This window comes from Cervus elaphus, chromosome X (assembly GCF_910594005.1).
Source record: "Cervus elaphus chromosome X, mCerEla1.1, whole genome shotgun sequence".
NCBI classification, from domain to species: Eukaryota; Metazoa; Chordata; class Mammalia; order Artiodactyla; family Cervidae; genus Cervus; species Cervus elaphus.
The window spans coordinates 102453635-102477644 of record NC_057848.1 but is presented as its reverse complement, the minus strand read 5'-3'; the positions used below and the strand labels follow the sequence as shown (position 1 = coordinate 102477644).

The window sequence follows — 24010 nt, the reverse complement described above, 5'->3', positions numbered from 1 at the left end:
GAGCCAGGATCTATGTGGTTCCAGAGGGAGGCCTTGGCAGAATTTCCTGATTACTCATTAAATGGCTGAGACATGTAGAGATGTTATTTATCTTACAAAGCTTACCCACAGCAAAAACAGATGTAAAAGTGAGGTAAAGACTATGGACAAGATTATGGTTCTTGGAAAGGTTAAAAGTCAACTGTGTTTCTGGTAAGCTTTTCCTTGTAAGCACGTTTTAAACAAAGCTGAAAACATGAAGTTTTGGAAGGCCACAATCTTAACAAGTGTCTCTTGTTGTCCAGTGAAAATATGGCATTATAAAACAACTTCTCCCAACGGGCCGTTCAGAGACCAGTGTGGCCCCATGTGCACAGCAGAGACACGGTTCTGACTCTCCTGTCTCTTCAATATGGTCTCTGCTCCAGGGACAGTTGTTTCTGTCTACATTACTCACGGAATAACACTGTATACATTCCTTCAAGAACCAAGGAGGCCACGACAGGCAGACACCATCCCTGCTTTCTAAGCCACAATGATAAACTAACATTGACCCTGCCGAAGGATGCACTATATTACTTCCCTAAGAAGTCTGTACTTATGGTTAGTTCTCTGAGATAATCAATCAATGGAAACCAAAACTGGTCCACATTAACTGAGAGCAGGTGGACACCACTTTCCTCCAACTACTTCCCCTTCAAATAATCATTGAGAGGCACTTGAAACTGGAAAGATGTGGCAGTGCTGTAGGAAATAGAGAAGACTCAAGGAGAGGGCTCCATTTTCCGACAGAAAAGTGCCATCAAATATATTGCTAAGCTTGAAGCAGAGGCTAAATGGTTTGGTGGGAGCAGTTTTTTTTTTTTTTTTGCTGGGGGAGGGTGTCAGGTTTTTCTCATTAGTTTGTTATTGCTGTGGTTCAAGTTCTCAGAAGGTTGAGAATCTTGCCAGGTCCTTCTCTATCTCTGCATACTGCTCTCTCAGCTTCTCCATGGACTTCCTGTGCTCCTCATCCACTTCTGCCTGTTTGCTGTGCTGCTCTTTCATGAAATCCTCCCACTGCATGACGTGCTGTTTCTCACTAGCTATTAAAAGGTCTTTATGAATCTTTTTTCACTCCTGTTCCCTCTGCTAGAATCTACAGACTGAGTCAGTAGCTGCTTGCAGTCTCTGGAGAACTTGGTTTAAGTTGTTTTGCATTGTTTCTCTACACGTTGGAAGAGTATGTTTATTTGTCTCATGGATCATATTCTTCAGATTTTCAAGAACTCACATTTCTTGAAGACCACGTTTTTCTTCAAATTCTTTCACAAAGTAAAGGGTTTCACCTTGGATAACTGGTCTGTGATCTAACAGCCTTGAATGAATTTCTCCAAGATCCTTGATCATGAGGTGGGCTGGTGAGCCCATGAACCCCAGAGAGTCCTTCTTCTTGGTGCTGCCGCCCGTGCCGGCCTCACAACCCACCAGGGTCTCTGCCCCACTGCCACTCATCCTGCAAATTTAGTGTTATTTTCATCTTGACTTCATATTTACTGCCTTTAGTACTTGACTGAAATATGTATAAAGGTTGTGGTTTAGTGTATTTTGACCCTACGTAGTCACTCTTCATTCTTTCATTATAGGTTTCACTTATATTACTGTGCAGGTCCCTTTTAAAATGTTATTTGAAATGTATGGAATGATGAATTTCTTTGTCTTCCTCTTTCAGGAACTGAAAGTATTACTTTTGTGATTCTGTAAGTATGGAGAATGTTATAGATTCAGCAGTGTGAGAGGATCATCATATATCTAGGTAAAGAAGAATTCCGGTACATTAAGAATGATGCCCAATATAGTGTCACTCCCTTCCTGCATAGGTCAGTTGACCTTATATACCATACTTAGGTTTCAGGTCACTGTTGTGGGGCCCAGAGTGGGTCTGACACAGTTACAAGTAATTTTCTGTCAGGACCATTCTTGAATAATTAAAAGCAATTCAAGAGATAGGCTACTAGACTTCTGAAATTTTTAGGCTTCAACTCTCTGTCTCATGAGTTAGTCTCTGAAAGAAGTCAGTCTACCTGAGGTTCTTTTTTTCCTCCTGAGGTTCTTAAGGCCAGTGATAATACGAACCTGCTCCATTCAAAGTCATAAGCAGAATTTCTGGCTCTTTCTGACCGTTAACAGTTGGGTCTTATTTAAACTGGTTTTTGGAAGTAAGAAACAAAATAAACTGCTTTCTAGGGATATCTTTCCACATGTAATTTTCCTTTTCGTAGGGTTGCTTTGAGGCAAGAGTATATGTATTATATCCAATAAAATGAATTTTCCAGGTAATTTGACTAATGCAGCATTATTACATAATGTGTATTTGGATGAAGGGTGGAGGGGTGCTTTGATGAGGATTAGTATGTACAATAAACCAGAATAATTATGAAAATTGGTCAGCAATTATTTTCGGTTAGTATAAGAAGGAAAGAAATTTGTAAATTAATGTTCTCATACTATTCATTTGCATGGAAAATTAGCCAATCAGTTATGTATGTGCAAAAATCCATGAAAAATAATATTTGAAAGCAAAAAAGGAAACAATGCAAAAATGTTTTCCTAAAGAAAAAATAACTATAACTGTCCTTTTGAAGAGTTTATTACAAATTTGGGACTTTTGATCCCATTCATGTAGTGTTCACTTCCTTAAGATTTAGTAGAAATTTGTAAAAATGCTGGTTTTATATTTACTATAGTGTAAAAGTACAGCATAACTTGTTGAAATCTAGTGAAATAATTTTTAGACAATTCTATTTAAGATAAGTTCTTAAATAAAAATGTCATAAGGTATATTGACATCAATTAAAAATACTGAATCATTGCTGTGGGCAGCTAATTCTTTGAATTATTCTGTTATTTCTATTTAAAGTTGAGAAATTTGTAGCTTACAGAATTGCAGTGTAGTTCTGGTTTTTACTTCCCCAAATGAATGGAGGCAGTTTATCATGGGGAACATATTGTCATAAGACCTTGGTTTTAGCTGAGAGTGACTGAAGTCTATAGGTAGGCTGTTCCTGAAATTTATTTCTGTCTATAGTTGTAAACTGGACACATATTTGCCAAATAAACTTTTGAGTGGAATTGAAAAAAGTTTGAGAAACAGGTCAGGATACCAGTGACTTGTGTGGTTCTGTCCTTCTCATTTAAGGGTTCAGCTCTGATTTAGGGAAGCCATATAATCATAGAGCACTTTAGTGTTCTCCTGAGGTGAGGCTTAGGAATTGATATCCAGGAGTTTAAATGATAGGGACCAGTTTCTGTCTGGAGCAGATCTCCAAGGGCAGTTCAAGATCAGAAGGAATTCTCAGAGCTTTTCATCCTCTAGAAAGATTTGTTCTTAGGACACTCCAGGCACTAGGAGAAACTGACTGGCTCTTTATTCATTAAACAAATATTCATTAAGCACTGTGATAGGCAATCCTGATAAATGATGAACAAAATTGATACCATTACTACTTTTCACTGAGTTTACAGTCCACCTGATACAGAATCAAAGAACAAAAGTAAATCACCACAATCCAACTTTAGGGTCATAAGAGTTATAACACGTAGCTCTAGATAATCTCTGTTGGTAGTTGTGCTTGCTTGGCCTATTCGTACCCTAGTTTGAATCTTCTATCCAGGGTCATCCACCAGAGTACCTTTGCTGATTATTAAACATGTTGAAAATTTCTGTACCAATTGGCATGAAGCTGCTACCCCCTAACCCTCCAAATCCTTCCTCCCATAAATATCCTGGCCACTCTGACTCCTCCATCTGAATCCTTGTATCTCTTTATGATCCAGCAACAAACAAATGAGGGATATTTAATTCCCAGTTCTAATGCTACCTACTGCATTTCCTGCTCATGTGAGTTGTTAAATATTTTGACCTTCTCTTCTGCTTGTATCAGTATTGACATTCTTGTTCCGAAACACACTCAGTAATGCTATTATTCCTAGACTCTGGCTCTGCTTTTTCCTTGCAGCTCTTAAGTAAATGAAGATATATTCATGAACACCAAATCTTTTGACTGGGTCTTCCTTATTGTTAGTCATTTTCTTTGATTCTTTCTTGCCTTGCTTTGAATCTTTATTTCTGTGTTCTTCTCTAAAGTTATTTGCTTCTTGATACATTACCCAGATGCAGAGTGACTTATGAAATTATTGCTTGCCATCTGTTGACCAAATCAAGTGACCTGAGACACGAAAGAGAGGACCACATCTTGGGTGTAAGGCACTGATTACTTTGAATATTCTACTTTAGTATCCCGGTTTTATATGATGTCTCAGACCTAAAAGCTACTGATGTTATATTGTGCTTCCTAACAAAACAAAGTGCTTCCAAACAAAACAAAACAAGACAAAAAGTGTCTTATTCTTTTAAGACACTGATGAATTGTACTTAAAATTTAAGTATATAAAAATGATCCATGCATTCCTTGGGAAGACTAGCTATCTATGTGAAGTTCTCTAAATTTCTACTATAGAGCTTTATCCATGTAACTGAAGATTTTCTTACCTGTTAAATGCAAATCTATCTAACAAGAGGAACACTATTATTAGCCACTGTCATTTAGTAATATCAATGGTTACCATTTCGATTATATGATAGACAATCTACACTTTACTCATATATAGTAATTCTTTCAGTAATCATTATTAGATAATTCATATCATTATCCTCATTTTAAACAGGAAGAAATTAAGATAAGAAATGCTAAAACTTTTTGCTTAAAATCATACAGCTACTCAGAATAAACATAATATTCAAATTAAGTCATTCTGATATCAGAACTTGTGCTGTTAGCATTACCAGATTTAGCAGATAAAATATTTTAAATGTCCATTTAAAATTTGAATTTCAGGAAGATAACAAATTACTTTTTAGTATGAATATACACCCATGAAATATCTGGGGCACACTCGTATTAAAAACATTATTCATTTAACTGAAATTCAGATTTAGTTGGGCTTCTTGGCATCCTGTATTTTGTCTGACAATGCTACCTTAAACACTGTCCTTTGCTTTTTCCAGGGTAATTAAAACAACAGTGAACATTGAAGATGGAGAGAGAACAGTGGTGCAAAACATGATGGCAGTGGGCAGAGAACTGAGGGACTCAAGTAAGAGGTGAAAAGACCAAGAGTTCTGGAGGCTATTGTCAACTTGAAAAAAACACACAACATGAGAGTTTTATTTGTGGTAAAATGAGGACAATAGTCCGGGAAACGGCATTTCAGATAGCTCTGAGAAATTGCTCCAAAGAGGCAGGGTGGAGGGAAGGTCAGTATATATATATATATCATATATATCATATATATATGATTTTGGTGAAGGGGGAGTACATGCAATCAAGCACAATTCTTTTTGCAGATTTTGCTAGTCATGAGGAGCAGTCATCACCATGAAGGATTTTAGTGTTTTTCTAGATATAAGGAGATAAAAGAATTGGGCTCATAAAATTGGCTCCTGAAAATATCTGAAGACCTATTCTGCCAGTCCCTCACACCCACCCCCATGCAGAGAGACTCATTTCTGCTCTCCATCATGAACTCCTTTCAAGAGGTGGTGTTGAAAGTCAGCAGCTGAAGCAGCACATGATCTAATCCTTGTAGAAATAGAGGACAAGTACCAATTTGTAGTTGACATGGCCCCCTCATGGTCGTAAGTTCAACCATGGCTCATGAGGCATTCCATGATCATTTCATCCCACAGTGCTAGGAAGGCCCATCTCTAAGCCTAGCAAATATTTCACTGATAGGCCACTTAATGTACTTTACTGGACTAGGTCATAACAGCAGCTAAAGGACTCTGGATCACCTGTCTTACTAGTCTGTTATTGTCCAGGAAAAATCCCTTCTTATTGTAACTTTCCATACCTAGAATTACACTATTACAATTATTGATCTCATATAAAACTATATGTTTTGTCAGAGGCTCAGTCACACATTTGGCAATGCAGGAAACAACAATCTTGTAAAACAGGCAAAGTACAAATAACATAGATAGCAGTATTAATAAAGTTGCAAGTAGGAGTTAAGTCAAGAACTTCCATTACATGCAGCCCAATATATTCTCAGGTCATCTGACTTAGTCTATTCTGTACCATTTTTTATCTTCCAGGAAAATTATGTATTGGCACTGTCTGTAAGTCTCTCAACCCAATTTCTTAGTGTTACCAAGCTGGTTATCCTTAGTTTAACGTAAGGGCCCTTAAAATTCAAATGACCAGAGTCTGGTGTTAACCACATAAATTCATCCTGTAATTGTGGGAGGTTTCATTCCTTGGCTGATTTATTTCCTTGTTGCTTTGACTGAGCTTAAATAACTTTAGAGGAAAATTCATATTTATGACCAGGGTCAGAGTAGGTATTATTAACTGGCCAGATGAGAGGATCCCATGTAGTAATATTAAGAGTAGACTGAACTTTCTTTCTTCTAAAATAAATTTCCTAAGAGGTTTCCAATCAGAATCTTGGAGGGGAGAAATCCATCAAGCAAACCCCAAAGTACCAGACACAGATAATTGGCTGCAAACCCAACAATTGGGTTGATTTTTAAAATAGGAATAGAATCATACCCATGATAGGAAACACTTGATTCATATACAAAGTTCCAAGATATCAAGAAAGCATTATAAATTATCATATGAGTTAGGTCCAGGATCTTGGGCTAGCTGTCTACTTCTGATTGTCTTCTCATTCAGGTGTAAATGAAGAGTCTTCTATTTGAACATTGTTTCAAGGTGAGTTTGAGGTCAGCAGTCCTCTCTATAGACCAGTCTGGTTCAGGGGCTCTTTTTAATTGAGAAATATGAATATTAGGTCAGTTACCTTTAGTTTTGCTGCATATTAGCTAGTTAAGAGTAACTTCTGAGAGCCTTCCCATCTGAGTTGTCCTTTAAATGATGTCTTTTCCAATATGTATAATCCCCTGGTGGCAGGTAGTAATCTTCATCCAAAAATTACTGAGATAAGATTCAGAAACAAACTTAGAGTGTCCTTTTAATAATTCAATTAAAGTTTACATTCATATAGTGTAACAGCAAAGAACTATCCAGGAAGTGAGTCTTAGTCAATACAGAACTCCATGAACAAAACTTGGATTTAACATTCATTAAAACATCTTTTTTCTCTCTCTAAAATGACCCTTATTTCTACCATATATATCAAAATTGACAATAATCGGTTTGCAAAATAAGTCAAAAAAGTTGGCCTGATAATTTATATAACTCTAATTGAACATATATTCTTCTTGCTTTGGTGAAACATTTATAAGGAGCCTCAGACTGAACCTCTGAGGGTTAGTAAGATCAAGTCAAGGGTTTATCCAGATTTTTCTCAATAGATCTAGGTGAATTCCTCCCTTTTCAAGGCCCCCAAAAATACCTTGCAATTTCTATATCTGTTAGTAAGGTAGCCCTCCTAATTTATGTGATAAAACTGCTGAGAACCTAAGAGTTTACAACCTCTGAAGGGAGCAGATAGAGAAAAAAGATAAGTGTTTCATTTCTACTTATAAAGGTATAATAAACTGAATTACTATGAGTCATAATTAGTTTGAGGGAAAGATTTCCTTATACCTTGAAAATACAGATTTAAATCAGTAATTTCTCAGATAGAAACCATAAAATTTATAATCATATTTACCAGTTTACTCAGTCTTAGGCAATGAATCCTTTTGTTAACAGTTTTATGGAACCATCAGGTTTCCCAGTAGAATTATTTAATTCCTTTCCCAGTTCAGCATTATAGTCTGAAGATCAGAAACTGGTATTTATTCAAAGGTACTTTCCATAAATCTTCTTGACAAAGAAGCAGAGTCATCGGAATAAAACCATAACTGTCTAGAGCTACAAAAGACCTAAGAAGGCATGTTTAAAACCTGATTATAATGCAATTGACAAAGAAAGTTGGTTACTGCTGTTACATACAACACTTTAAGATAATGACTAGTATTATGACTGATAATGTCATACCAGGACATACCAGATTTTAAGGAATTTGATATAATTTCTAGGATATCTATGCTAATACTATTTATTATACAATATAACTTAAGAAAATTTATTAATTTCACAATGACAATGCTTTCTGTGTAATTTAATATAGCAATGAGACTAACTAAGTTAGTATCTCTCTTTTAGATGTTTCAAGGCCTCTTTGAAGCATCCCAAAGTTAGCTAGCAGTCAAAGGACTTCATTAAATTTTGATTTTGTAAGTTTTGTAAATAAATATCAAAAGAATTTAGAACACTTAGTCAGATAGGATCATAGATCACTGTGAAACAATAGTTAATCACTTAGTTAAAGTAACAATAAAAGATTTCAAAAGCAAATACAGAACACTTAAAAGGTAACAAACTTAAAATCTGTTATCAAAGGTAGCTCAACATCTTAAGAAAATGTGTCCTCTTAGAGAGAAAAGCCATATTCAAGTTTTGTACCAGTTTACTTTTAAAATTAATTTACTCAATTAAATTTATTTTAAACTTAGTCAAACTTTACTGAGCACAAAACTCTCTTCTTGAGAAGTGGTCCCAAGATGGTGGAGGAATAGGATAGGGAGACCATTTTTTCCCCCACAAATTCATCAAAAGATCATTTGAATGTTGAGCAACTTCCACAGAACAACTTCTGAACACTGGCAGAGGACACCAGGCACACAGAAAGCAGTCCAATCTCTTCAAAAGGAAGTAGGACAAAATATAAAAGATGGAAACAGAGAAAAAGATTAAGGGATGGAGACCCATCCTGGGAAGGGAGTCCTGAAGGAGGAAAAGTTTCCATACAATAGGAAGACCTCTCACAGGTGTGTCTGTGGGGAGTTTAGGAATCTCAGAGGGCAGCATAAGCAGGGGAAAAAAAACAATAACAACAACAAACCACAGAATATATGCCTAACTGCAACTGCCAGTGGAGAAGTGGCCCAGACCTTTGCGTCCATCATCAGTGAATGGGAGCTGGGCGGGGAGGCATGGGCTGGATCATCAGTCCTTAGGGTAAAGACCAGGCCTGAATGCCCTGAGGACAATCTGAGGGCACTACTTTGAGATAGCAACCCAAACAGTGGGATCACCAGAGAGACAAAAAAAAAAAAAAAAAAGACCTTTCCCATGAAATGCTCTAACTCTGCATGGTGACCCCTTGTGCACTCACAGATCAAAGGATTGAGGGAATGTCAAAGGAGAGCAAGACGGCTGCTATACACGGCCCTCCCTCCCTGGAGGCAGAGAGACAGGCCTGCAACAGCCAGAGCTAGAAGGCAAGGGACTGCTGCAGCCTTGGCCCCAGAGACCACATCTTCCACCAAACTGTGAGCAGGCTCCCAGTTGCTAACCACGTCTTCCTGGAACCCTGGATAGTTGACATCTGCCAGGAGTGTTACATTCTGAGATCAGCTCCCCAGAGGAGACACACAGCATACCTGGGACTATGCTATAGTGTCACACCAGGGAAACTGAGCAGCTGAGATTGAGGAGGTAAGGAAGACACATAGCGCACCTGGGGCAGTGCGTTTGCCAAGCACCCAGTTGCCTGAGATGTTCTGGACCTGGGAAGGGCACAGAAAACACAGCCCATCTGGGTCTGTGCCCCTGTGGAGCACCTGAGAACGTGAATGGCTTAGTCCCAGGAATTTCACAAAATGCAGGGCCCGCCTGGGACAGTGCCCCTGCAGAGCACCCTGAAGCCTGAGCAGTGTGGACCAGGGAAGTACATGCTGCCTTGGGTTGTGGCAAACCCAGTGTGGTCCACCCATTGCGAGCAATCCCCACACATGCCAGTGGTATTTGTTTGCATTGTCACTCCCTCCCCAGAATGCAACTGAACAGGTGAGCATAAATAAGTGGACATCTTTGCTCCCTTGTATCAAGGTGGAAATTAGGCACTGAAGAGACTTGCAGACAGAGAAAGCAAAAATAAACAAAGAAGGGGGATCCCCAATGGAAGTGACAGGTGCAACAGATTAAAACCCATTTAATACTGGGTTTTAATACTAAGCATTTAATACTGAGACTGTGCATTTGAAGGACACCTATAGAACTTGAGAAAAAGTACAAGCTGGAACAAGGGACTATCTGACACTGAACTGACCCCACATTGCTCACAACAGCTCCAGAGAAATTCCCAGATGTACTTTTACTATTATAATTTTTTAATTATAAAAAATCAGTTCTTTATTATTCTCTTAACTTTCATTTTTATAGTCTTTCAAAAGAAATCCTATTTTCTAAAAAATTCCATGTATATTTAAAAAAATTTTGTGATTGATTTTGTTTGTATTTTTTACACTGTATTTTGAGAGTCTAGCCTCTATTCTAAGTTATTAATCTTTGCTTTTTGATATTTGCTACCAATTTTGTACCTTTAAGGATATAATCTTGAGTATCCATTTTCACTTGGGGATTTGATTACTGGTTTCATTGCTCTCTCCCCTTTTGATTCTCTCCTTTCTCCTCCAAGTCACCTCTATCTAAGTTGTGGCACATATACACAATGGAGTATTACTCAGCTATAAAATGGAACACATTTGAGTCAGTTCTAATGAGGTAGATGAAACTGGAGCCTATTATAGAGAGTGAAATAAGTCAGAAAGAAAAACACCAATACAGTATATTAATGCATATATATGGAATGTAGAAAGATGGTAATGACGACTCTATGTGCAAGACAGCAAAAGAGACACAGATGTCAAGAACAAATATTTGGACTATGTCAGAGAAGGAGAGGATAGGACAATTTGACAGGATAGCATTGAAACATGTATATTACCATATGTAAAAGAGATGACCAGTGCAAGTTCCATGAATGAAGCAGGACGCTCAAAGCTGGTGCTCTGTGACAAACCAGAGGGATGGGGTGGGGAGGGAGGTGGGATGAGAGTGGTGTTCAAGATGAGGGGGACACATGTACACCCATGGTTGATTCATGTTGATGTATGACAAAACCCACTACACTACTGTAAAGAAATTAGCCTTCTATCAATGTCAATAAATTAAATTAAAAAAAAAAAAAAAGCAACCTTCTTCTTGGGGTCCAGTTTCCAGAAAACTTTCACCACTTTCTATAGCATCATTTTATTTTTTCTATTCAGAAACAGCCAGTTGTGAGTCAAAACTATTTCTTTTTCCTTGATAAAATGCAATTCCATTTCTCATACCTTCTTTACTGATAACATACATACTCCTTTCCTTAAGTAACCATGAACTACCCTTTAAATCAACAATATGTAGATTGGTGAACATAAATCTTAACAATAATTTCTTTAAGAAGGTGCTTTTTTATAGAAAATATTTCAGTGTGTCACCAATCGTATCCATTAATAGTCCAATATGTCTTTGGTTTTTCTGCAAGAGGAAGCCAGTGTTCAGTAATTCGTGTTTAAATTTATTTGGGAATGACCAATAAACTTCCATCATTTAATTCAACATAACTCAAGAATTTCAGGTTACCAAAACCTTGAGACACTACTTTAGATAAACATTGCTAAAGCATAAATATTCTTTTAAAAAATGATTTGTTTATTTTAATTGGAGGCAAAATACTTTACAATATTGTAGTGTTTTTTTTTTCCATACATTGACATGAATCAGCCATGAGTGTACATGTGTCCACCATCTTGAACCCCTCTCCCACCTCCCTCCCCATCCCATCCTTCAGGGTCATCCCAGTGCACCAGTCCTGAGCACCCTGTCTCATGCATCAAATCTAGACTGGTGATCTATTTCACATATGGTAATATACATGTTTCAATGCTATTCTCTCAAATCATCCCACGCTCAGCTTCTCCCATAGAGTCCAAAAGTCTGTTCTTTATATCTCTATCTCTTTTGATATCTCACATATAAGGTCATTGCTACCATCTTTCTAAATTCCACGTATATGCGTTAATATACTGTATTTTTTTTTCTGATTTACTTCACTCTGTATAATAGGTTCCAGTTTCATTCACCTCATTAGAACCGATGCAAATGCATTCTTTTAATATTTGAGTAATACTGCATTGTATGTACCAAAACTTTCTTATCCATTTGCCTGCTGATGGACATCTAGGTTGCTTCCATGTCCTAGCTATTGTAAACAGTACTATGATGAACATTGGGGCACATGTGTATCTTTTAATTCTGGTTTCCTCAGGGTGTATGCCCAGCAGTGGGATTGCTGGGTCGTATGGCAGTTCTATTTCCAGTTTTTTTTTTTTTTTTTAAGGAATCTCCACACTGTTCTCCCTAATAGTTGTACTAGTTTGCATTCTCACCAACAGTGTAAGAGAATTCCTTTTTCTCCACAACCTCTCCAGCATTTATTGTTTGTAGACTTTGATAGCAGCAATTCTGACCAGTTGAGCTATTTCAAATCCTGAAAGATGATGCTGTGAAAGTGCTTCAGTCAAAATACCAGCAAATTTGGAAAATTCAGCAGTGGCCACAGGACTGGAAAAAGTCAGTTTTCATTCCAATCCCAAAGAAAGGCAATGCCAAAGAATGCTCAAAGTACTGCACAGTTGCACTCATCTCACACGCTAGTAAAGTAATGCTTAAAATTCTCCAAGCCAAGCTTCAGCAATACATGAATCATGAACTTCCAGATAGATATACAAGCTGGTTTTAGAAAAGGCAGAGGAACCAGAGATCAAATTGCCAACATCCGCTGGATCATTGAAAAAGCAAGAGAGTTCCAGAAAAACATCTATTTCTGCTTTACTGACTATGCCAAAGCCTTTGACTGTGTGGATCACAATAAACTGTGGAAAATTCTGGAAGAGATGGGAATATCAGACTACCTGACCTGCCTCTTGAGAAACCTATATGCAGGTCAGGAAGCAACAGTTAGAACTGGACATGGAACAACAGACTGGTTCCAAATAGGAAAAGGAGTACATCAAGACTGTCTATTGTTACCCTGCTTATTTAACTTATATGCAGAGTACACCATGAAAAACGCTGGGCTGGAGGAAACACAGGCTGGAATCAAGATTGCCAGGAAAAACATCAATAACCTCAGATATGCAGATGACACCACCCTCGTGTCAGAAAGTGAAGAGGAACTAAAGATCCTCTTGATGAAAGTGAAAGAGGAGAGTGAAAATGTTGACTTAAAGCTCAACATTCAGAAAACTAAGATCATGGCATCTGGTCCCATCACTTCATGGCAAATAGATGGGGAAACAGTGGCTGACTTTATTTGTCTGGACTCCAAAATCACTGCAGATGGTGATTGCAGCCATGAAATTAAAAGACGGTTACTCCTTGGAAGGAAAGTTATGACCAACTTAGACAGAATATTAAAAAGCAGAGACATTACTTTGGCATAAAAGGTCCATCTAGTCAAGGCTATGGTTTTCTCAGTGGTCATGTATGGATGTGAGAGTTGAACTATAAATAAAGCTGAGCCCTGAAGAATTGATGCTTTTGAGCTGTGGTGTTGAAGGTGACTCTTGAGAGTCCCTTGGACTGCAAGGAGATCCAACCATTCCATCCTAAAGCAGATCAGTCCTGGGTGTTCTTTGGAAGGACTGATGTTGAAGCTGGAACTCCAATACTTTGGCCACCTGATGAAAAGAACTGATTTATTTGAAAAGACCCTGATGCTGGAAAAGATTGAGGGCAGGAGGAGAAGGGGACGACAGAGGTTGGATGGCATCACCGATTCAATGGACATAGGTTTGGGTGGACTCCGCAAGTTGGTGATGGACAGGGAGGCCTGGCATGCTGTGGTTCATGGAGTCACAAAGAGTCAGACACGACTGAGCGACTGAACTGAACTGATTCTGACCAGTGTGAGATGGTACCTAATTGTGGCTTTGATTTGAATTTCTCTGACAATGAGTGATGTTGAGCATCTTTTCATGTGTTTGCTAGACATCTGTATATCTTCTTTGCAGAAATTTCTGTTTAGTTCTTTGTCCCATTTTTGATTGGGTCGTTTATTTTTCTGGAATTGAGCTTCATGAGCTGCTTGTATATTTTTGAGATTAATTCTTTGCCAGCTGCTTCATTCGCTATTATTTTCTCCCATTCTGAAGGCTGTCTTTTCAACTTGTTTACAGTTTCTTTCATTGTGGAAAAGTTTTTATGTTTTATTAGCTCCCATTTGTTTAGTTTTGCTTTTATTTCCATTACTCTGGGAGATGGGTCATAGAGGTTCCTGCTGTGATTTATGTCGGAGAGTGTTTTGCCTATGTTTTCCTCTAGGAGTTTTATAGTTTCTGGTCTTACATTTAGATCTTTAGTCCACTTTGAGTTTATATGTGTGTATGGTGTTAGAAAGTGTTCTAGTGTTATTCTTTCACAAGTGGTTGACCAGTTTTCCCAGCACAAGTTGTTAAAGATGTTATATTTTCTTCATTGTATATTTTTGCCTCCTTTGTTAAAGATAAATTGTCCATAGGTGTTGATTTATCTCTGGGCTTTGTATTTTGTTCCATTGGTCTATATTTCTGTCTTTTTGCAAGTATCATACTGTCTTGATGACTGTAGCTTTGTAATATTGTCTGAAGTCAGGCACTTTGATTCCTCCAGTTCCATTCTTCTTTCTCAAAAATGCTTTGATTATTCAAGGTTTTTTGTTGTTGTTGTTGTTTTTTCTATTTCCATAAAATTGTGAAATTGTTAGTTCTATTTCTCTGAAAAATACCTTTGGTAGCTTGATAGGGATTACATTGAATCTACAGATTTCTTTGGGTAGTATACTCATTTCACTATATTGAGTGTTCTGCTCCATGAATATGGTATATTTCTCCATCTATTTGTGTCATCTTTGATTTCTTTCATCAGTGTTTTATAGTTTTCTATATATACGTCTTTTGTTTCTTTAGGTAGATTTATTGCTAACTATTTTATTATTTTCAGTGCAATGGTGAATGGAATTGTTCCTTAGTGACTCTATTTGTTTACTCACTGTTAGTATATAGGAATGCAAGGGATTTATGTGTGATAATTTTATATCCTGCAACTTTAGTATATTCATTGTTTAGCTCTAGTAATTTTCCGGTGGTGTGTTTAGCGTTTTCTGTGTAGAGGATCATGGCATCTGCAAACAGTGAGAGTTTTACTTCTTCTTTTCCAATCTGGATTCTTTTTATTTCTTTTTCTTCTCTGATTGCTGTGCCTAAAACTTCCAAAACTATGTTGAAAAGTAGTGATGAGAGTGGGCACCCTTTGCTTGATCCCGACTTTGGAGGAAATGCTTTCAGTTTTTCACCTTTGAGGATAATGTTTGCTGTGGGCTTACCATATATGGCTTTTATTATGTTGAGGTATGTTCCTTCTATGGCTGCTTTCTAGAAGCTTTTTATCATAAATGGATGTTGACATTTGTCAAAGGCTTTCTCTACATCTATTGAGAAAATGATGTGGTTTTTATGTTTCAATTTGTTAATATGTTGTATCCCGTTGATTGATATGCAATTATTGAAGAATCTGGGTTAAGGCCCACTACGTCATGGTGTATGATCTTTTTAATATGTTTTCAGATTCTCTTTGTTAGTATTTTGTTCAGGATCTTTACATCTATGGTCAGCAGTGATATTGGTCTGTAGTTTTCTTTCTTTGTGGCATTTTTGTCTGGTTTTGGTATTAAAGTGATGGTGGCCTCATAGAATGAGTTTGAAAGTTAAACGTCCTCTGCCTTTTTCTGGAAGAGTTTGAGTAGGATAGGTGTCATTTCTTCCCTAATTTTTGGTAGACTTCACCTGTGTAGGCAAATGACCCTGGGCTTTTGTTCGTTGGACGATTTTTAATTACAGTTTTAAGTTCTATGCTTCTGATGGGTATATTTCCTCCTGGTTCAGTTTTGAAAGGTTATACTTTTCTAAGAATTCATTCATTTCTTCCAAGTGGTCCATTTTATTGTCATATAGTTGCTGATTGTAGTCTCTTATAATCCTTTGTATTTCTGTGTTTTCTGTTGTGATGTCTCCATTTTCATTTCTAATACTGTTTATTTGATTCTTCTCCCTTTTTTCTTGATGAGTTTGGCTAATGGTTTGTCTATTTTATTGATCTTCTAATAGAACCAGCTTTTAGTTTTGTTGATTTTTGTTGTAGTCTCTTTTGTTTCTTTTTCATTTATTTCTGCCCTAATTTTTATGATTTCTTTCCTTCTACTAAACCTGGGGCTCTTCATTTTTTCTTTTTCTAGTGCTTTAGGTGTGAAGTTAGATGATTTATTTGATTTTTCTCTTGTTCCTTGAGGTAAGCTTGTACTGCTATGAAATATCCCCTTAGCACTGCTTTTGCTGAATCCCATAGATTTTGGCTTGTCGTGTTTTTATTTTCATTTGTTTCTACACATATTTGGAATTCCTTTTTGATTTCTTCTGTGATTTGTTGGTTATTCAGAAGCATGTTGTGTAACCTTCATATGTTTGTAATTTTAGTAGTTTTTTTTTCCTGTAGTTGACATCTCATCTTACCACATTGTGATTAGAAATGATGCTTGAGATGATTTTTTTTTTTAATTTACCAAGCCTAGATTCATGGTCCAGAATGTGATCTATCCTGGAGAATGTTCCGTGTGCATTTGAGAAAAAGGTGAAATTCTACATTTTGGGGTGAAATGTTCTATAGATATCTATTCGGCCTAACTGGTCCACTGCATCATTTAAAGTTTTTGTTTCCTAGATAATTTTCTGTTCAGTTGATCTATCCATAGGCGTGAGTGTGGTATTAAAGTCTCCCACTAATACTGTGTTACTGTTAATTTCCCTTTTCATACTTGCTAGCATTTGCCATACATATTGTGGTGCTCCTATGTTGGGTTCATATATATTTAAAATTGTTACATCTTCTTCTTGAATTAATCATTTAATCATTATGTAGTGTCCTTCTTTTTCTCTTTTCATGGTTTTTATTTCAAAGTTTATTTTATCTGATATGGATATTGCTACTCCTTCTTTGTTTTTTTCTCCACTTGCATGAAATATCTTTTTCCAGCCCTTCACTTTCAGTCTGTATGTGTCCCTTGATTTGAGGTGGGTCTCTTGTATACAGAATATATAGAGGTTTTGTTTTCATATCCATTCAGACAGTCTTTATCTTTTGGTTGGGGCATTCAACCCATTTACATTTAAGGTAATTATTGATAAGTATAATCTTATTGCCATTTACTTTGTTGTTTTGGGTTCAAGTTTATAAAACTTTTCTGTTTCCTGTCTAGACAAGATCCTTTAGCATTTGTTGAAGAGATAGTTTGGTGGGACTGAATTCTCAGCTTTTTCTTGTCTGTAAAGCTTTTGATTTGTCCTTCATATTTGAATGAGATTCTTTCTGGGTATAGTAATCTGGATTATAGGTTTTTCTCTTTCATCACTTTAGGTATGTCCTGCCATTCCCTTCTGGCCTGAAGAGTTTCTATTGAAAGATCAGCTATTATTCTTATGAGAATCCCCTTGTGTGTTATTTGTTGCTTTTCCCTTGCTGCTTTTAATATTTGCTTTTTGTGTTTGATCCTCATTAATTTAATATGTGTCTTGTGGTGTTTCACCCTAGGTTTATCTTATTTGGGACTCTGGGTTTCTTGGCCTTGGGTGGCTATTTCCTTCTCCCTTTTAGGGAAGTTTTGAACTATTATCTCCTCAAATATGTTCCCATGCCCTTCCATTTTGTCTTATTCTTCTGGGACTCCTATGATTTGTATGTTGGAGCATTTCACATTTTCCCAGATGTCTCTGAGATTGTCCTCATTTCTTTTAATTCTTTTTTCTTTTTTCCTCTCTGCTCATTTATTTCCATCAGCCTATATTTCACCTCACTTATCCTATCTTCTGCCTCAGTTATTCTACTTTTTGTTACCTCCAGAGTGCTTTTGATTTCAATTACTGCATTATTCATTATTAACTGACTCTTTTTTTACTTTTTCTAGGACCTTGTTAAAGATTTCTTGCATCTTCTCAATTCTTGTCTCTAGTCTATTTATCTTTTAGTCCTTTTTGTTTTCAAGATTTTAGATCATCTTTACTATTATTATTGTGAATTATTTTTCAGGTAGACTCCCTATCTCCTCCTCTTTTGTTTGGTTTAGTGGGCATTTATCATGTTCCTTTACTTGCTGAATATTTCTCTGCCTTTTCATTGCTGTGTTTGGGGTGGTCTTCCTTTATTCTTGCAGTTTGTGGTTCCTCTTTACTGTGGAGGTTTCTCCCTGTGGGTGGGGTTTGGACTAATGGCTGTCAAGATTTCCTAGTTAGGGAAGCTTGTGTCTGTGTTCTGGTGGGTGGAGCTGGATCTCTTCTCTCTGGAGTGCAATTAAGTGTCCAGTAGTGAGTTTTGGGGTGTCTATGGGTTTGCTGTGACTTAAAGAAGCCTATATTTTAATGCTCAGGGTTATGTTCCTGCGATGCTGGAGAGTTAGCATGGTATGTCTTGTTACGGAACTTGTTGGCTCTCTTGTGGAGCTTGGTTTCAGTGTAGGTTTGGGTGCTTTTGGATGACCTCTTGTCGATTAATGTTCCCTGGAATCAGGAGTTTTCTGGTGTTCTGAAGTTTTGGATTTAAGCCTCCTGCCTCTGGCTTTTGGTCTTATTCTTACAGTAGCCTCAAGATTTCTCCATCCACACAGTACTGATGATAAAACATCTAGGTTAATGGTGAAAAGATTCTCCACAGTGAGGGATACCTAGAGAGGTTCCCAGAGTTGCATGGTGTAGAGAAGAGGAAGGAGGGTGATAGAGGTGAACAGGAGGAGAAGAGGGGGTGTCAAAAGGGGAAAGACCAATCTAGCCAGTGATCAGTTCCCTGAGTGTTCTCCACAGCCCAGAACACCCAGAGAAATTCACAGAGTTAAGTAGAGAAGAGAAGGGTTATGGAGGAAATAGAGGTGACCTGGTGGAGAAAAGGAAGAGTCAAAAGGTGAGAAGAACTGGAACCAGTAATCAGGCCCCTAAGTAAAAACAGGTACTGAAGATTAGATTCTTAAAGGTGAAAAATTGATAACAAATACCAAAAAGCAAAGAGTAGATGTTAGACTGTCAAAAATATAATATTAAAAATACAAAACAAAATAAATCACAAAAAGCATAATATATATATATATATATATATATACACATACGAAATTTGCTTTAAAAATAGGATCTCTCTTTTTTTTTTTTGCAAGGTAATCGTGGGTTATAAAAATGAAAATTAAAGGAGTAATAAAGAACTCAAAATAAATAACAATTAAGAAATATTTTAAAATGTTAATAGTAACAATATATCTAGTAATTTCTCTGGAGCTGTTGAGGGCAGTGTGGGGTCAGTTCAGTTTCAGATAGTTACTTGTTCCAGCTTATATTTCTTCCCCAGGTCTATAAGCCCCTTCCAATCCTTAGTCAATGCAAACTACAGGGTTTCAATCTGTTTCACCTATCAATTCCAGAGCAGTTCCCACTTCTTTGTTCATTTTGGCTTCCTCTGTTTGAAAGTCTCTTCAGGGTCTAATTTCCCCCCTGACACAAGGGGACGAAGGTGGTCATTTATTTAGGCTCACTTGTTCAGTTGTGCCATGGAGAAGGAGGAACACTGCAATCAAATATCACTGGCATGTGTGGGGATTGCTCGCAATGTATGGACCACACTGGGTTTGACTCAGCTCAAGGTGGCGTGTGATTTCCCAGCTACACTGCTCAGGCTCCAGGGTGTTCTGCAGTGCACTGTCCAAAGTGGACCCTGCCTTTTGTGCACTTCTAGGGTCTAAGCTGCTCAGGTTCAGGTTCTTGTGTACTCCACAAAGGCACAGACTCGGTCAGGCGTGCATTTTGTGCCCTTCCCAAGTCTGAGCAGCTCAGGTGACCAGGCGCTTATTGAGCGCACTGTCCCAGGTAAGCCATGCATCTTAATCACTTCCCCACTCCTGACTGCTTGGTTTCCTGGGTGTGCCACAAGAGCACCCTCTCAGGTGTGCCAGATGTCTCCTCTGGGGAGCTGATATTAGGCTGTGATCCTCCTGTCAGATGTCAACTGTCCAGGTTCCCAGGAAGACGTGGTAATCAAAAGGGAGCCTGCTCACAGTTTGGTGGAGGATGCCATCTCTGGGGCTGAGATTGCCCCTTGCCTTCCGGCCTTTGCTGTCGCACACCTGCCTCTCTCCCTCCGGTGGGTGGAGGGGCTGACCTACAGCTGGCTAGCTCTCCTTTGGTTTTCTCTCAATCCTTTGTTCTATGAGCAGGCCAGGCTGTGCCTTAGGTTAGAGCTTTTCAGGGGAAAGTTCTCTCTCTCTCTCTCTCTTTTCCTCTCTCTTGCTATCCCACAGTTTGGGTTGCTACCTCATGTTAGCTCACTCATATTGTCCTCATGGCATTGAGGCCAGGTCCTTATCCTAAGCAGGCAACCTGTGCCTCCCTGTGCAGTTCCCATTCACTGGTGGCAGATGTGAGCATCTGGGCTACTTCTCCACTGGGAGTTGTGGTTAGGTGCATATTCTTTGTGTGTGTGTGTGTGTGTGTGTTTTCCTCTCGGTTATGCTGCCCTCTGAGATTCTAAAACTCCCCACAAACCCACCAGTAAGAGGATTTCCTGCTATTTGGAAACTTCTACTCCTTCACTACTCCCTCCCTAACTCTTTTGTCTCACTTTTTTGTCTTTAATATTTTGTTCTACCTCCTTTCGAAGAGAATAGACTGCCTTTCTGGATGCCTGCTATCCTCTCCCAGTGTTCAGAAGTTGTTCTCTGAAAGTTGCTCAGCACTCAGATGATCTTTTGATGAATTTGTAGGGGATAAAGTGATCTCCCCATCCTATTCCTCTGCCATGTTAGGACCACCCCCCCATAACTATTCTTAATAAATTTTATTTATAAGTTATATTTACATTTTCTCTCCTTAAATGTTTCTTCACATCAAGTTACTTTCCTTGCTGACAAATTTGCTGTACATATAACAAGATTTAGCTTATATTAAATCTAGGTGTAATAAAAATATTATACTTACTGTTGATGACTCTTAAGATGTCTATATTAATTAGATCAACAATCTCAAACATTAATGTCACATATTAATTTTTGAATATTTCCCAGTTCACATGAACCTGAAATTAATTCTAGCCAGTTATCTTCTATATTTTTTGATAGTTAATATAAGTTCTTAATTTCCTTTAATCTGATTAAGTAGATTTCATTTGCAAATTAATTTCTGATAGTATCATTCAAAGGTAAAATAGAGATTATGCATACATAAACACAGACACAATGAGAGATCTTATAGCTTCATTTTCTAAATTTAGTAATGAATCAGATATCACAATCTAAAACCCGTTTGTTTTAAATGACTGTTGGAATAAGAAAAACTGTTAAAAGCCTTTATCCACTATTTTTTTCTTAGTTTCAGAAGTTAGAGATGGTCTAGATAAGATAATTGATCTTGGGCACTCGGGTCTGAAGGCACAGTGAGAGAAAATCAGGTTCTCTTGAAAGTGAAAGTCTCTTGGTCCTGTCTGACTCTTTGTGATTCCATGGACTATACAGTCCATGGAATTCTCCAGGCCAAAATAATGGAATGGGTAGTCTTTCCCATCTCCAGGGACTCTTCCCAACCCAGATATCAAACCCATTCTCCTGTATTGCAGGTAGATCCTTTACCAGCTGAGCCACAAGGGAAGCCCAAGAATACTCGAGTTGGTAGCCTATCCCTTCTCCAGCAGATCTTCCTAACCCAGGAAATGCACCGGCTCTCCTATATTACAGGCAGATTCTTTGTTAATTTAGGATTTATTCCCTCAGTGTCAGAATTCTGAAGAGACATACATATTATTTTTTCAAGCTAGCTTTCTTTAATGTTTAGGAATTAAACAGGGGTCAGTTAACCTTCAAATTGCCAACATACATTGGATCATAGAAAAAGCAAAAGAATTCCAGAAAAACAACTACTTCTGCTTCACTGACTACACTAAAGCCTTTAACTGTGTGGATCACAACAAATTGTGGAAATTTCTTCAAGGTATGGGGATTCTAGACTACCTTACCTACCTCCTGAGAAACCAGTATGCAGGTCAAGAAGTAATTGTTAGGAATGGACATGGAACAACAGACTGGTTCCAGTGTGGGAGACCTGGGTTCAGTTCTTGGGTTGGGAAGATCCCTAGGAGAAGGGAATGGCTACCCATGGCAGTATTCTGGCCTGGAGAATTTCAAGGGGTCACAAAGAGTCAGACACTACTAATCAACTTTCACTTTCACTTTCTAAATTGGGAAAGGAGTAAGTCAAGGCTGTATAGAGTCACCCTGCTTATTTAACTTATATGCAGAGTACATCATGTGAAATGCCAAGCTGGATGAACCACAAGCAGGAATTAAGTTCTCCAGGAGAAATATCAATAACCTCAGATGGACAGATGACACCACCCTTATGGCAGAAAGCTAAGAGGAACTAAAAAACCTCTTGATGAAGGTGAAAGGAGAGAGTGAAAAAGCTTACTTAAAACTCCACAGTAAAAAAAAAAAAACAAAAAAACAACAAAAACTAAGATCATGGCATCCGGTCCCAACACTTCATGGCAAATAGATGGGGAAATAATGGAAACCGTGACAGACTTAATTTTCCTGGGCTCCAAAATCACTGCAGATGATGACCACAGCCATGAAATTATAAGATTCTTGCTCCTTGGAAGAAAAGCTATGACAAAACTAGGCTGTGTATTAAAAAGCAGATATATTACTTTGCCAACAAAGGTCTGTATAGTCAAGCAATGGTTTTTCCAGTAGTCATGTATGGGTGTGAGAGTTGGACAATAAAGAAGACTGAGCACTGAAGAACTGATGCATTTGAACTGTGGTGTTGGAGAAGACTCTTGAGAGTCATCTGGATAGCAGGAGATCAAACCACTCAATTCTAAAGGGAAACAATCTCGACTATTCATTAGAAGGACGGATGCTGAAGCTGCAGTTACAATACTTTGACCATCTGATAGGAAGAGCTGACTCATTAGAAAAGACCCTGATGCTGGGAAAGATTGAAGGCAGGAGAAGGGGACGACAGAGGATGAGATGCTTGGATGGCATCATTGTCTCAATGGACATGAGTTTGACCAACCTCTGGAAGATGGTGAAGGACAAGGAAGACTGACGTGGGTCTTCAAAGAGTAGGACATAGCTGAGCCACTGAACAACAGTTAGACTTCAGCTTGCATTGTGCACTTAATTGGCACAATTGAAAGTTCATTATTGTCGTATATATCCCCTTTTTCTTCCTTTTTATTTAATTAGTTAATTTCAACTGGAGGCTAATTACTTTACAATATTTTGGTGGGTTTTGCCATACATTGACATGAATCAGCCACGGTGTACATGTGTCTCCCATCCCAAATGCCCATCCCACCTCCCTCCCTATCCCATCCCTCTGGATTGTCCTAGTGAACTGGATTTGAGTGCCCTTTTCCATGTATCGAACTTGGACTGGTCATCTATTTCACATGTGGTAATATACATGTTTCAATGCTGTTCTCTCAAATCATACCACCCTTGCCTTCTCCCAGAGAGTTCAAAAGTCTGCTTTTATCTCTGTGTCTCTTTTGATGTCTCACATATAGGGTCATTGTTACCATATTTCTAAATTCTGTATATATGCATTACTACACTATATTGGTGTTTTTCTGACTTACTTCACTCTGTATCATAGGCTCCATTTCATACGCCTCATTAGAACTGATTCAAACCCAGTCATTTCATAGCTGAGTAATATTCCATTCTACATATGTACCACAACTTTCTTATCCACTCATCTGCTGATGGACATCTAGGTTGCTTCCATGTCCTAGCTATTGTAAACAGTGCTGTGAGGAACACTGGGGTACACGTGTCTCTTTCAATTCTTGTTTCCTAGGCGTCAATGCCCAGAAGTGGGATTGGTGGGTCAAATGGCAGCTCTATTTCCAGTTTTTTTAAGAAGTCCCCACACTGTTCTCCATGGTGGGTGTACTAGTTTGCATTGCCAGCAACAGTTGTAAGAGGGTCCCCCTTTCTCCACATGTTCTCAAGCATTTATTGTTTGTAAGCTTTTTGATATCAGTCATTCTGACCAGGGTGAGATGGTACCTCACTGTGGTTT

The 24010-nt window shown here is 38.0% G+C and overlaps 1 pseudogene; it reads right to left on the bottom strand.

Annotated features, from left to right (window-relative positions):
• Positions 1–906: 906 nt before the first annotated feature.
• Positions 907–1473, bottom strand: LOC122690013 (annotated as a pseudogene).
• Positions 1474–24010: the final 22537 nt, after the last annotated feature.